This window comes from Galeopterus variegatus, unplaced genomic scaffold, assembly GCF_000696425.1.
Source record: "Galeopterus variegatus unplaced genomic scaffold, G_variegatus-3.0.2 Scaffold826, whole genome shotgun sequence".
Classification (NCBI taxonomy): Eukaryota; Metazoa; Chordata; class Mammalia; order Dermoptera; family Cynocephalidae; genus Galeopterus; species Galeopterus variegatus.
Window position 1 is genome coordinate 17,037 of NW_007726937.1, and position 15,134 is coordinate 32,170.

Sequence of the window (15,134 nt, forward strand, 5' to 3'; positions counted from 1 at the left end):
AATTCTTATGCTAATAATAGAGATTATGACTGTCAAAGAAACCGTTTTCAACCCCAGCATGAAGAAAGAATGCTTATAGTTTACATTTACTACCTCATATTTCATCTCCACAACAACAGTATGGTCTAGGTACAATTATTATGCTGCGAGTACACATTAAAAATCAGAGGCACAAAAATGTCATCCCAAATCACACTCTCATAAACCAGTATAATTGTTATTTAAGTGCACACTGGAATATTCCTGAATCCAGCTACCTTGAGACATATAATTGTTAGTGCATAAAAATTCCTGATCAGGGGATCAGGGAGCAAGCAAGTCTTTTTTTTTTTTTTTTTTTTTTTTTTTGAACATTTGAATTAAAAATCAGAGGCACAAAAATGTCATCCCAAATCACACTCTCATAAACCAGTATAATTGTTATTTAAGTGCACACTGGAATATTCCTGAATCCAGCTACCTTGAGACATATAATTGTTAGTGCATAAAAATTCCTGATCAGGGGATCAGGGAGCAAGCAAGTCTTTTTTTTTTTTTTTTTTTTTTTTATGAACATTTGAGATACACACACTTTTTTTTGTTTACTTGTCTATTTGAAAGAAATCTAAACAAATATAAAATCCAATAATTGTCTATTACAATGAGGCATTTATGGTCTTGAGTTTACTCAAGGAAAGTGACAGTAAGGAAGTTACTAATAACACATAATAGGGGTTGTGTTTGCAGCTGGGCACATTATGTTACAGTAAAATATTTCCTCATCCATTTTGCTTGGTTATTGTAATTTCTTCCAAGAAATCAATGCTACTGGAGATGGATGACAGCAGTGACCTGGCAGATATGATTGCTTTGTGAGTGGCAAGATCTTTGTGTAGATGTGCTTTTAAAAATTGCAATTTTCTCTCCAAGAACAAAGGTCATGCAATTCTCAGAATTTCCAAGCAAGAGCCAGGGCACCTTGGCTGATGCTGCCCCTTCTACTTACTTGGAACAATAAGAAAGTTGTTGGAGACAGGTATCACTGGATGTTTAGTGATTCCTTTGCTGGAAGAAATCCCTTTAAATTAAAAGCTAATGTGATTCCTTCAGCAATGGTATTTAAAGTTATCCGTAGTTGGAGGAAGATGGGACACAAAAAAATTTCCTCTTGCTTGTCAATTTTTAATTTGCTTTAAAACCATCTTTAAGATGTCTTTACAGTTTTCATAATTTTTTTGTGTGTAGGAGGAAACACTCCTTCCCAATTAACATTAACAATAAAAATAACTATCCACTTCATATTTACTAATCCCAGCATACTTTTTACAGATGTGAAGACTTACCGCGTCAGCAAGGGGAGAAAAATCTGTGTTTTGAGCCTAGTAATATCAAAATTCAGAGTGTTTGAAGTATGGCAATAAAAATTCAACTTAAGAACGATGGCTTTTCCTTGGATTGTTTCCTTAAGATACGACATTGGGAGTATATGGATCAAACTCAGAAAAAGCTACACAGCCAGATCTACACACCCTGCCAAAGTTACTTTCTATTTTCAGTTGCCTCTGTTACTTTTCTTTGGTACTTCATCAATTCTGGCCTTCATCATCTCTCACAATAACTATTACAATTGCTTTATGGTTTTACCATATACAAATGAATTCTGCCCATCTCCACTGGAGTGGTACTTCTAAAGAAACAAATTCATTTTATGCTTGTCTTCTGCTGAAATTCTTCCAGAATTTTCTTTTTTTTTTTTTTTTTTTGGAGGCTGGCCTGTAAGGGATCCGAACCCATGACCTTGGAGTTATAAGGCTGCACTCTCACCAACTGAACTAGCTGGTCAGCCCACTATCAGAATGTCTGTGTTGGTTACAGGCTACATTTCACGTTCTTAAGAACGGCAATCAAAGTTCTCTATCATCTGTCCCTAGGCCATTCCTCCAGTTTTTTCTTTTAACATCATCATCTCCTGCTGTATAGCCAGTGTGTACATTCTGGCCCTTTCTAGGGCACATTATCATTTGCAAATTTTATTTTTCTTCAGAGTACCTGCTTTTGTTACACTGTCAAGCAATCTAAATCAAACCAGTTTAAGGAAAAAGAAGTTCTCATGAGTAAGATTTTGCGTTTCTTATTGAATTGAAGTTTCAATAACCAAACCATACAAGGCAAAAAGTACTACTGGGTCCAGAGTGGAAAACTGTCAGGTGTCTGTCTGGCATGGGTTTCTGCCTCCCACTGTCTGTTGGCATCTTTCTCTCTCACTGAACACTGTATTCTCCCATGTGCTGTGTTAAGAAGCAGAGCTGCCAATACACACATAACCTTACGATCTTTAGCTTCTGTCACTAAAAACACAGCCTCTCTTTTATAGTTTTATCTTACAAAAAATAAAAAAAAAATTTTCAGTTTGACCCACCTGTATCATTTGTCTGTTAACTTATAGATTAATTAGCTGTAGAGAGGAAGAGGGCAAAGTCTTATAAAAAAATCTGAACGATCCAGCCAAAAACCTTTGGTTGAAATGAGAAGGCGACAGTTTACCAAAAGCAATAGTAAGGGATGGGGAAGAGAGAGAGGAGTTTAAACTCCAAAGAGATAAGTTTAATTGATCTGTTAAGACCCTCCCTCAGTGTCATTTCTCACAAGACGACTGTTTCATAACTCAGTCCTTCTGGATACCTTACATATTTCCTTTTCTATACATTGATCATTCTCTATTTTGTCATTGCTTGGTAACTTGCACGGTAACTTCTGTTTTCTATCAAAAAATAAATTTTTGGAATAGAGAGAGAAAAAGAAACTGGGTTACAACATTTCCTTTTTATTATTAAATACATATTATTATATAAAATATTTCTCTCTCTCTCTCTCTCTCTCTATATATATATATATATATATATAGATAGATAGATAGATAGATAGATAGATTAGATAGATAGATAGCTCTCTCTATATATATATATATATATAGATAGATAGATAGATAGATAGATAGATTAGATAGATAGATAGATAGATAGATAGATAGATAGATAGATACAAATATAGATATAGATTTTACCGTGCCTTGTTCTACTTGGTGCCCTAACTTAAGCGTTCCATATTATTAAAAATACTCTGTGAATATTTCTAGTGGTTACATAGTATCCCACAGTATAGTATACTTAAAAATTCCCCTGTTGCTGAAAATTTATTTATAACTAATCACATAAGAAAAATATTGTGTAAACATTTTTAGGTCAGGGAATTATAATATTTAAGACTCTTTCCTGAACATAAATTTCTAAATCTAAAATTACAAGGTCAGAATATGTACACATTTTAATGCTCTTAATTCATATTGACAAATTGTTTTCTAATGTACAATCTTGAGCATGTGTATACAATTATTTGTTTTGCCATAGACTTGCTAGAATTTCATATTATTGTGTAAGCAGGAACTGGTGGCAGAAAAATAAGTACCTAGGTATTTTATTTTGCATTTATTTATTTTCTTATAAGATTACATAGTTTTCCATACATTTGTAAAGCACTCAATTCTTATCTTCTAAATTTTATGTCAATTAGCATTTCAAATGGAATTTCAGCAGCTTGTGTATAAAAACAATTAGTACAAATATTTAAAATATTAGTTGTGTCTGGAATTATAGCTTTATAAATTTATTAATAACTTTACTGGCCAGCTACTTATCTCTTTATTGTTGTTTTTATATAAATTTTTCACCACTTCCAAAAATTTGAAAGGTCTTTTCTGTACAAAAATGTTCTAATTTAAAGACAAAATGGGCAAATTTATCCTTCTTGGGATCAGAACTGTTATACCCAGGAATCATTTTATATATTTGCAGAATGAGACAGTATAATGCTATGCTTGAATTATGCCCACAGATTTCTATTTTGAGAACTGGAGAGATTAAAAGAGATAAAAATAAATAAATGAATAAATAAAAATTTTAAAAGGCCCAAATATCTTCATAGCTAAAACAAATTAGTCATGATGATGACCACCATGTTTCTTCCAGCTCAAGCACTGTATGTTTTTATGGTGATCGCATTGCTTAGCAAATTATGTGCTGCAGTAAATGCTGAAGTAGATATGGAACAGATATGGCAATCTCATGAACTAGTCATCACCTGGGGATCCTATGTCAAAATGACTGTTTCCTTAAGAAATTTTTAAGATCTCTTGTATTAGTCTCCTGGGTCTGTAGCAATAAAGTACCACAAATGAGGGGGGATTATAACAAGCAAATTTCATTTTCTTACAGTTTTGGAGGTGACAAGTCTGAAATCAAGGTGTCAGAAAGGTCAGGCTCCCTTAGGACTCTGGGTCAATTTCTTTCTTGCCTCTTCCTAGCTTCTGGTGGTGGCCATTGATCTTTTGCACTCTATGGCTTGCAGCTGCATCATTTTATGATATTATTCTCTCTGTATCTCTGTCTTCATATATCCTTTTTCTCTATTTTTAAGAATGCCAGTCACGTTGAAATAGGATCTACCCTAATGACCTCATCTTAATTTGATTGCATCTCCAAAGACTGTATTTCCAGGATAAAATCACATTAACAAGTACCAATCCTTAGAAATTCAATATATTTTTTGGTGGACACAATTCAACACATAATACCTCCCCTTGCCCATACATACATATTTTTAGTAAATTAAAGATGCCCCATTGGCTCAGTGCCAGAAAGAAGAGTAGGAACCAAGCGTGAAAGGCTATGAACAATGATTCTTGCTTGGAACTAAGGCACATGTGGCAAGTTGTGCTTTGTGGGCCATGCACAGAGAAACTCATAGTTGAGAGAGGGATGAAGACAAAGATGCATCTGAGAAGAGAAAACATGTCCAAGAGAAACTGAGAGATTAAAGATGGACCACGAATTTTGTGCCTGTCATTGCACTGAGGAACGTTGACTTAACTCCTCTCTGAAAATAAATGGGAATTAATTGGTCAATGTCCTAAAGCTTATAAAAAGTGGAAAAGAACTTGAAATCAGTGACATGACTTAAAGTCCACATTCTTAATTGCAGCACTCTACCTGTGTTATTAAATATCTCTGAGTCTTGAGTGCCTTATCCATAAAGTGGAATAATAACCCCTGTTTCAGAGGATCATTAGGAAAGAATGGGAAACCTGACACACGATGAAAAACTGCATAAATATGATTTCTTTACTTTGGAATTCTTTTGCTATTTCCCCAAAGTGAGTTCTTTCATCTTTTCCAATTGGATTGGTGCCTCCCTCAGGGAAGAGACTTTTATCTTTCTGTCCCTGACAGACAGCTCAGTGCCTAAAACCATTGGATTGCTGCCTCCCTCAGGGAAGAGACTTTTATCTTTCTGTCCCTGACAGACAGCTCAGTGCCTAAAATACAGTCAACACTAAGTGAATGACTAAAAGAATGAACAATTCAACAAATTCTCCCCAAAGTTTCTAAGTGACAAGAAAGCAACTTATAACCACAGTCAGGGAGATGGTAATGGCCTTGTTTTTCCTATTACACTGTATTTCTTTCCCAAGAATGGACAGAGTATAAAAGCATAGACAGGAAGAAGCAAAATGACTTAATAACGGATATACATAACAGAAAATATAAAACTAGTATGTGAATTACAAAGAGGAAAAGCAAGGCCTTGGGGAGAGACATAAATTGAAAGTATATTCATGGAAGAGGCCACGGGTGTAATGGAAGCAGTTTCTTTCTATTGCAAAGCTTAATTAGACACGATGCCACATATTCCCACCCTTATTTGACCTGCTAGAGTATTTATGACGCCACTTGATCTCCTTTCATCAATTCCTGTGCAGATGAGCTCCATCTGAAGGGACACCACAAGGTTATTAAGCACAAAGAGAGAGTTTTTCAGTGTTCATTCTCCATTGCCAAAGCTCATACCCTGAGAAAAATGTAAGAAATTGACAGTTATTAAACTGCAGAAGAGGCTGCTGTAGCAGGGCACTAGAGGTCAGCTACCCATTGGGCTGGCATAGAGACTCTAAGGTGGGGAAAATCAATACACTTAAGAACAACTGGAAGTCAAATGCCTTTTTCTGACCTAGTCTAATGACTCCAGCTGGCTTTGCTCAAAAGATCATTCTTCCCTTTCACCTGTATTATCTACTTATTTTTTTTTAAGTCAGTATCATATAAGAAAGAGTTCTGTTGCTGATACAGGGTCAGATGGAATCATTGGTATCCTAGAACCTTTTTTTTTTCTGTCTGCTCAAGAGCAGATAGAAGCAGAAAAAACCCCATTCAATGATAGAGGGAAGACTCAGTTGCTTATGAGAGCCTGGAAGGTCAACTAATGTCTATTAAATTGCACTACCATTATTACCTTGGTAAATCCTCACATCAACTCTTCAAAGTAGATTTTTATGATCTCAACTGTACATCAGGTATATGAGACTTAGAAATATAAAGAAACATCTCTTCCACAAAATGAGGTATGGCAGACACACGTTTTGACCCAGAAGTTTGGATTTTTTGTGCTATGTCTCCTTGCTCACGGGGCAGTCAAAACCTTTGTGTTCTAAAGCAAAAATGATTACTTATTACCTGCTATGTGCATTTACCTGTGGTTTGTGGGTAGCCTGAGAAATATAAGCATACAAGACAGAAGACCTTTGAATGACTATTTTATTTATCACAATACTTTCTATTTCTAGCACAGGACCTGCCACATAATAGATACCTCATGAAATTTTGTTGAATGAATTCATGAAGGCCCCAAACCAATCCTTAGTACCTATTTTCCAAATAGACAGTGGTGGCATGACTAAATTACAATATTACTAAGGGTTTGTCCTTTGAAAAGAAATCAGAGTGAAACAGGTGTTCAAAGGAACAGGTCTCTTAAATGCCTTTTTCTGACCTAGTCTAATGACTCCAGCTGGCTTTGCTCAAAAGATCATTCTTCCCTTTCACCTGTATTATGTACTTATTTTTTTTTAAGTCAGTATCATATAAGAGAGAGTTCTGTTGCTGATACAGGGTCAGATGGAATCATTGGTATCCTAGAACCTTTTTTTTCTGTCTGCTCAAGAGCAGATAGAAGCAGAAAAAACCCCATTCAATGATAGAGGGAAGACTCAGTTGCTTATGAGAGCCTGGAAGGTCAACTAATGTCTATTAAATTGCACTACCATTATTACCTTGGTAAATCCTCACATCAACTCTTCAAAGTAGATTTTTATGATCTCAACTGTACATCAGGTATATGAGACTTAGAAATATAAAGAAACATCTCTTCCACAAAATGAGGTATGGCAGACACAAGTTTTGACCCAGAGGTTTGGATTTTTTGTGCTATGTCTCCTTGCTCATGGGGCAGTCAAAACCTTTGTGTTCTAAAGCAAAAATGATTACTTATTACCTGCTATGTGCATTTACCTGTGGTTTGTGGGTAGCCTGAGAAATATAAGCATACAAGACAGAAGACCTTTGAATGACTATTTTATTTATCACAATACTTTCTATTTCTAGCACAGGACCTGACACATAATAGATATCTCATGAAATTTTGTTGAATGAATTCATGAAGGCCCCAAACCAATCCTTAGTACCTATTTTCCAAATAGACAGTGATGGCATGACTAAATTACAATATTACTAAGGGTTTGTCCTTTGAAAAGAAATCAGAGTGAAACAGGTGTTCAAAGGAACAGGTCTCTTCAGAATCAATCTACATGGAATGCTTCATGGAAGACGTGGAATATAACTTTGAAAGGTAAACATGCAATAAGTAGAGATAAAATATTTGATGGGAAAGGCCTTTCAGGCTCTTAACAAAGAGGAGCCCATGGGACCATATTTTCGAGTGCTCCTTGTATGACTGAAGTTGCAGATGTGTGTATTCGAGGTTAGTTCCTTTCTGCGAGATCTACTTATCCCTGCATTGGTTTCCTAGGTCTGCAGTAACTAACAGCTACAAATTGGGTGGTTTAAAAGAACAGAAATTTATTCTCTCACAGTTCTGGGGGCCACAAGTACAAAATAAAGGTGTTGATAGGACCATGCTCTCTCTGAAGGCTCTAGGGGAAGATCCTTCCTTGTCTCTTTCCAGCTTCTATTGGCTCCCAGATATCCCTGGCATTCCTTGGGCTGTAGATGCATCGCTCCAACCTCTGCCTCCATCTTCACACAGCCTTATCCCTCTGCTTCTCTGTCCAAATTTCTCTTTCCTTATAAGGATGCCAGTCATTAGATTAGGGCTCACCCTAATTCAGTCTGACCTCATCTTGTGGAAATATCCACTAGAGAGGAAAAAAAAAAAAAAAAAGTTGAGAAGAGATGAAGCTACCTATATCTGCAAATTTCTTCTAGAAGAGACCAGACAGGCAAGAAGTTTGCTTTTACCCAAGTTAATAAAACTAAAATGGATTTGTTTCTAGGGACAATTGTTACTTCACAAGAGTAGAACTGCCTGATCAATACTCAGTTGATGATCTGAGTATATATTATATTTCAGGCACTATTCTAGGAAACAATTTCTAGGGACAATTGTTACTTCACAAGAGTAGAACTGCCAGATCAATACTCAGTTGATGATCTGAGTATATATTATATTTCAGGCACTATTCTAGGAAACAATTTTGTGGTATCTCATTATTTATCATATGAAAACCCTAATATTACATACTTCTCACTCTCTTTTACATTGAGAAAACTAAGATTCAAAGAGGGGATACAAGCTGCCTAAAGTCACACAGAGAATAATGTATTTAATCGAGTTTTTGTGTTAGATCTTCTGGTTCTAAATAAAGTAACTTTTACTTTAAACTCTTCTTGTGAATGTGACAGTATAGACTGGGCTTGCAAGTAGATCCTGGGCTAGATGTCAACCTAGCCTAAAAAATAATGGACAGGTATTTACACAGCTAGGTGGAGATCAGTTTAGGAAGACCAAAGTTTCAAGATACACATTGGATGTCTACTGGATAGTAGACCAACAAATTGTAGGATTAAAAATAAAAAAACCCAGTAAGCAGAATTTTTACACAGCACAGACATAAGCAGAGTTATATCTTGTCCCAATTAAGCAACTGGAGTCCTAGTGGTTGAGTGAATTGCCCACGGTCACACAACGAATACATGGAAGGCCAGGGATTCCAGTCTGGTGTAGACTTTTTAGAATTATCTCTTCAATAATAGCCATTTATACCAAGAGGCATAGGTCATTTAGCTGAAATCCCAGAACCCAGTTTCAGTCCCTTGGGTTGATAACTGGGCTTGTCAGTTGGTTACAGTTTTTCCTCTGACATTTCTTTCCCTCATTCCCTTATAACCACCATCTCTTGACTGACAACCCTGAAAAGATTGTGGAAACGTCTCCCCTTGAATTTGCTAGCACAATCTACTGCCTGCCTGATATATGTGTCTGTTCAAAATGTGGTACAAATGTTTGGTTAAAGATAATGACCCAGTCTGAAAATGACTGTGATAAAAATGTCATGTAATTTTCCAGGGTGACTTTGAAGTAAGGCTTACCATATAAACGTGGGGCATGGAGAGAGCCAGCTATTATTTTCTTCCTTGATGAACACTAAATTACTGTCTTCCTCAGTCCCAATGTAGTGGGCAGTCTCCGTGTTGCTAATTTCTTTCTTCCTCTCCTGTGGCTGGGCTGATGCAATACCCAATCCCCTCCCAGAACAGTAATCCTCAGGAGCACAGATTTTTTTTTTTTTTTTCTTTCTCACAACTCACTGCTTCAAATAGTCGAAAGGGCACTGGGATTGAAGTCAAGCAGAACTCTATTGGAATATCAGTTCTATGTGGACTTATAAGAACTATTTAAGCCCTTATTTTCTTACCTGCAAAATCATTTTTTTCTAAGGATTAAATGAAACAAAATTCGTAAAAATGTCTAGCATATAAAATAATGATTCTCAAATGTTACTTTGAATCAGGATTATATTTGTTAAAAATACAAATTCCTGGGGCTTGGCCAGTGTGATTGTGATTTAATATATCTGGAGTGCAGGAATCCACATTTCTAACAAGCACTATAGGGAATTCATATGGAGGCCATGAAGGACCATGCTTTGAGAAATAGGGGCACTGAGGATATAGTAATTATAATAACAACATAATTACTATTTATTGTGTGCTATGTGCAAGACACTGTATGCTACTCTAAACTTGGCATAAAACATGACATTGTACCCAATAGATTCTAATGTTTTCCATTCCTGTAACCTTCTTTTCTCTTGCTGGGTGTTTTCTAAATGAAGTGGAGCCCTAGGAAAGACAGTAGATGTGAAGGTTACTCAGTTGTAGAAAGCAAAGATGACTGGACTGAAGCCAACTTCACATTGGGGATAGATCTTTCATCCTGGGCAGGAACTTTTAATAGGAGTTTTCTTCCCAAGCTGTGTTTGGTCTTAAAAGTTGCCCTGTCCACCTGAACTGTCGAGTCCCCCCTCCCCCAAGAACCTGTGATGGGCTTGCCCAACTTCTGGTGCAGCAGTCCCAACCATAGGGTACCCACTGTCCTGGAAAAAATAGGCCATTGTCTCCATGCAAGTTGGACCCCATTTATTTGGTAATGACACAAAAGAGCTTTGACATGCCTCTTACCTGTTTTGGGTGTCTCTTGTACATGTTTCTGCTTTTCCTGGAACTTTTTGCAGCATTGTGTATTTGAGACAGTATATTTTCTTTTTTCCATAACTCAAGTCTCTCTATCCTTTATAAAGATGAGAACATTGAAGCTCAGGGCCATACTAATTGATTAATTTGACATCACAATGTTTGTAAAATCACTATGCAAATTTTATAAAAAGCAGAAAAAGGCCTGTTAATATATTATGAACATTGTTAATGTTTTTTTCCATCCTCTCATTGTGTAAATAGGCAATGGCTGAGTCAAGAATATTCACAACTCACATGCTTTGTATGAACAATTTATCTTTCTTTTCGGAAATCTAATATTCAGTAGGAAATATATATGGTTGACTGAAGACAGTAACAGTGTTCTTTCTGAAGGTCAAAATTTCTGACTAGTGACTCAGTCTAATTAGGTTAAGCTTAAGGTGATAATGTGTGGATTGTCAGTAGCTAGAACATTTATTCTTATTTTTTTCTAAACCAGTGTCCTTTGAAACAGCCAATTAACATGCTGCAGAGAAGAGCGTCCAGATAACTTGAGATTGAATTGAAAGGCTTTTCTTCCCCTGACAGCAGAGAGAAAGAAGTTGAGTACCTGACTTCCCTTTCAAAGTCAGTGATCCATGCAGCACTTCTGATTGGAAAGATGTGAACCTTTCCAATTCTTCATGTACATATAAATGGAGATGCGAAGAAAATTAGTCAGAGTCTGGCCAAGAAGAACTAAAGGATAGAAGAAGCCTAAAGACTTTCCAATGCACTCAGCTGTCTCTGGAGTATTATAAGTTCCAGTTTTCTTATTTAAAATCCTGTTTAAAGGAATCGGTAAAGTCTAGTAAAATCTAAATGAGTGCTGAGTCAGAAAACAAAACAAAACAAAACTGAAAACGTTCCCGTATTACTTTATTTGAAATATGTCCAGGCAGGCTTTAACTTGAGTTTTATTAGAAGCCTGGCAATTATGATCAAGACTTATATTTACATTAAAAACTACTGGGTACCCACATTCCTTATTACTATAATCTTTAGTTAAAGGTTCACAGAAGAGATTAAAATCTACTAAGAATTCATTAGGAATAAGTAGCTTTCATAAAATTCACAAGAAGTGTAGAGGAATTAAACTAAAGAAAAAAAGATAGAGAAACTTCACTGGACATGGAGACCTACATATAGTCTCCAGGTACGATAAATCTCTTTTCAGATTCTGGGAAATCTCTTTGTCTCTGGATTTTGATTGTATATGGAGATGGTGCCTTTGGGAGGTGATTAGGTTATGAGGGCTCTGTCCTCATGAATGGTATCAGTGCCCCTAACAAAGAGATCTTAGACAATTCCCTTGTCCCTTCTGCTATGTGAAGACCAGTAAGTGGGCCCTTACCACACACCACATCTGTCAGAGCCTCGATCTTGTCCTTTCAGCCTCCAGTCTGTGATAAATAAATTTCTATTGTTTATAAGCCACTCTGTCTATGATATTCTGCTACAGCAGTTGTCCCTTCTGCTATGTGAAGACCAGGAAGTGGGCCCTTACCACACACCACATCTGTCAGAGCCTCGATCTTGTCCTTTCAGCCTCCAGCCTGTGATAAATAAATTTCTATTGTTTATAAGCCACTCTGTCTATGATATTCTGCTACAGCAGCTCAAACAAAGACACTTGTACATAAATAATTTTATCGTTCAAAAAGTTGCTAAATGAATGAATGCCAAGTATTTAATATGTGTCAGGAATTGTGATAAGCCAAATCAAAGGTATTGTCTATGCCATCATGGAATTTAGGGTTTACATGGGAAACCAGCAATAAATCACAATATAATTACAAATGGACAAACTACTAAGAAGGAAAGAATCTGATTTTATGGGAATGTATATCAAAGTGACCTGGCCCAGGCTATAGGACACTGAGGAAGTGACCCATGAAATAATCTGGGGTGATGCTCAGGAGGTCACTGGAAAGAGAATGGGAGCAGCTGTGCACTTCAGGCTGAGGGAAGGCATGTGCAATGGTTCAGTGGCAGGAAGAAGCACAGTATAGCTGAGCACTGGAGAAAAGATCAGCATGGATGAATCACAAAGAAAAGCACAAAGTAAGTGCAGGGAAGTAGCTGAATGGCGCATAAGCAAGATTTTACAGTAATGGTCATGTCATGATTACATTTGCATTTTATACAAATTTCTGGAGCTACTGTTTGGACAATATACTGGAGTAGGGCCAGAGGGTGTGCAAAGAGGACAGTTAGGAACTTAAGGGGGTGAGCCTTGTAAGAGGTGATGATGGTCAGAGATGTAGAGTGAAAATAGACACGGACAAAATTTTATGGAATGGAGATCTATATTCCGGGTAAAATCTTGAGAGAAAGAGAATACAGGATATCTGGTGTTCTGCCATTTAAATTCACTAGAGTTTTAAAAAGAAACTGTGAAACAATGGTAAATGTTTGGTACCCCTCCAACACCAAATGAATAAAGAAGAAATGATCATTCATTAAGTCTCTAGCTCTTTAATATATACTTTAAATATGTCTTTTATTTTAATTTTCACAAGTAGATATTCTTGTGTGTGTGTGTGTGTGTGTGTGTATTTTTGTGTATTCTTGTGTGTGTGTGTTTTGAGAGAAAACAAAGCTCTTTTCACAGAGGCATAAAAATACTTTGGCATTTGTGTAAGAGTCATGGTTAGACACCAGAATTTAATTATTTGTCTGATCTTACATAAGTGTCTTATTTCCTTTGAGACTTGTTTTTATATTGAACAAGGGATGAAAAAAACTAAATAGTATCTAAGCTTTCCTACCTCTGATGTTCTGTTCTTAAGCATTTTACCAATTTTCCTTCAAAATCCTGTAGTTGGCCTCTGATTGTCGACCGAGTATAATCACATATAGGAGTAATTAACCCTGTGCTTACAATCATCTCTGGTGCATTTTGTGGTGTCTCTGGTTGATAGGCTCTGATCTCCCCAGATTTTGAGTACTGAAAAGAGACCCTGATATTCCTTAGAGCCAGAGAAAAGCAAAGCTGGTAAAGCACATGGGCCTCATCTTTCTTTACCATAGATCTCATTTCCTGGGACACGCATGGATCTGCATTTCAATCTGAAGCACACACACATCTATTAATCAGCCATCACAGGAGAGTGAGCACTGAGCTCAAACTCTCTCTCTCTCTCTCTCTCTCTCTCTCTCTCTCTAGCACACATTACACTATACCCCTTGGATTTATTTTTACCATTATTCTTTTTGTAAAGGACTGTCAAAGCCTAATTTCTCTATTAATATTGATGTGCTCAAATTCTTGAAGCCAATTACTTTAGACAGTTAAAGTATTTAACCAATGCTCAGAAAATCTCAAGGATGTTAACATTAGGTTCTGTGAGAATGATTACGTGATGCATGGTGTAAGGCAAACTTTTCATTTAACAGTTTTTTGGGAGAGAGATATGTCATAAATTGTTACTACTACACACAGAGGAAACCAATTCAAGAACTACTTACTACTCACATTTGTGAATATCCACAAGTACTCAAAACACTCCTGTTTTGCTTTTCAAGGCACGAATCAGAGAGTAGGTCTGGTTTTGTCCTGTGCAGGATCAGCTCCAACCCAGCTGTTCTGAATGTACTCAACTACTGAGTCCCTCTGATTCTACTTAATTAATATATCTTGGATACACACCGTCTCCCCATCTCTACTGCCACTGTCATCATTCAAACTGGCATTGCTTTTTCATCTGATTATGACAATAACCTTATAACTAATCTTTTAACGTTCAGTCTTGACCAACCCCAAGCATTGCCTTCATAAATGCAAAGTACTTCAATTGCTGTGTATATCTAGTAGGATAAAACTTGAGTCTGGCCTCTAGTTCACAGTGGCCCCTGGAATTTTCCCTGCTTTTTGTTCCATTCTCATCCTGTCACTGCTTGCCTTGCATTCACTGTTCACCAAGTTACCACTACTCATAAATTCCAACATACACTATTCCTTTTCTTATCAACAAGTATTTGCACATATGGCCCTATTTGCCAGAGATAATCAAACACAACATTTTGTCTAATCTAATCATTTAGATACAAGCTATACAGCTAAACTATAGAGGTAGGTTTTAGGCTTGGATTTCTAAATAGCAGAATATGTTTGGACAGCAAGAAGAGACTTTGTGGTGCTATGAAATGACAGAAGTGATGGGAGTAAAGCCAGAAATATAAGTGGGGGACAGATGATGAATGGTTTTAGAAGCCATATGAATGAACAGGTGATAAGGTGATGTGATCCTTGAAATGATTTATGTGAATGAATAATCCACATCTGAACAACAACTCCAACCAAAGCAATATTATTATCAGAAACCTGCATGGTGTGCCTGGCATCAGAGCAAAGGATGTCAGTTGTATCAGGCTCTCAGAATTATACACTCAGTCTCCAAACTAGAGACAGATATGCAAGCTGAACTACACAATTTACCTCTCTGCAGTGACAAACTTCATCTGCCAACCCATTCTTTCCTTAGATATGGTGTTGCAATTTACGCTCTA